The following is a 578-nucleotide window of genomic DNA, read 5'->3' on the forward strand; positions in this document are numbered from 1 at the left end:
CAGGCCCCCCCACACACACACACCCCGCCGCTGGCGGGTGACTCACTCCTGGGCACGGGGCCCGACCCCGCTCCCTCCTCCTGCATAGCTGGGCACTGAAGTCACCGGATGGAAGGGGGTACCCCACATGGTATGAGGCAAAGACCCCCGTGCCTTTCGACAGCCCCCACACACTTTGGTCACCAGGTCTGCGTAGACCCGGTACTGCCCAGGCTGGGGGCGTGCCCCCTTCCCAGACGAAACATCCGGTACTCAAACTTACTTTCTCTCTCTCCTTTTCGTCCGGACTTTTGGGACAGAAGATCCCCATTCCCACCCCAACTGGACAGGTGGAGAAACCGAGGCCGGACTGCTGAAGCTGGGGGCAGAACGGGACCTCCCACTCATCCACCCGGAGCGCAGTGTCTGAACACCAGCTGACCCCAAGTCCCCACGCCCACCCCGCTTTCGGGGCCCCCTATCTCGGCCCCCAGTCCTTGCCCGAGATTCCCGGGCTCCCGCATACCTGGCGCCTGCTCCCCGGCCACGGCCCGCACTAGCGCTAGCCCGAAGCCCAGCGCGAGGAGCCGCAGTAGCCG

The 578-nt window shown here is 65.9% G+C and overlaps 1 protein-coding gene across 1 annotated transcript in view; it reads right to left on the bottom strand.

Annotated features, from left to right (window-relative positions):
* TNFRSF12A (TNF receptor superfamily member 12A) overlaps window positions 1-572 on the bottom strand; it is a 5,645-nt gene extending 5,073 nt beyond the window's left edge. The window contains exons 1-2 of the mRNA XM_014581923.2: window positions 506-572; window positions 263-358 (exon numbers count right to left, since the gene is read on the bottom strand). The gene's annotated coding sequence lies outside the window, so the exon portion shown is untranslated. The remainder of the gene's footprint in view (window positions 1-262; window positions 359-505) is intronic.
* Window positions 573-578: the final 6 nt, after the last annotated feature.

This window comes from Tupaia chinensis, unplaced genomic scaffold (genome assembly GCF_000334495.1).
Source record: "Tupaia chinensis unplaced genomic scaffold, TupChi_1.0 Scaffold141247_1, whole genome shotgun sequence".
In the NCBI taxonomy this organism is placed as follows: domain Eukaryota; kingdom Metazoa; phylum Chordata; class Mammalia; order Scandentia; family Tupaiidae; genus Tupaia; species Tupaia belangeri.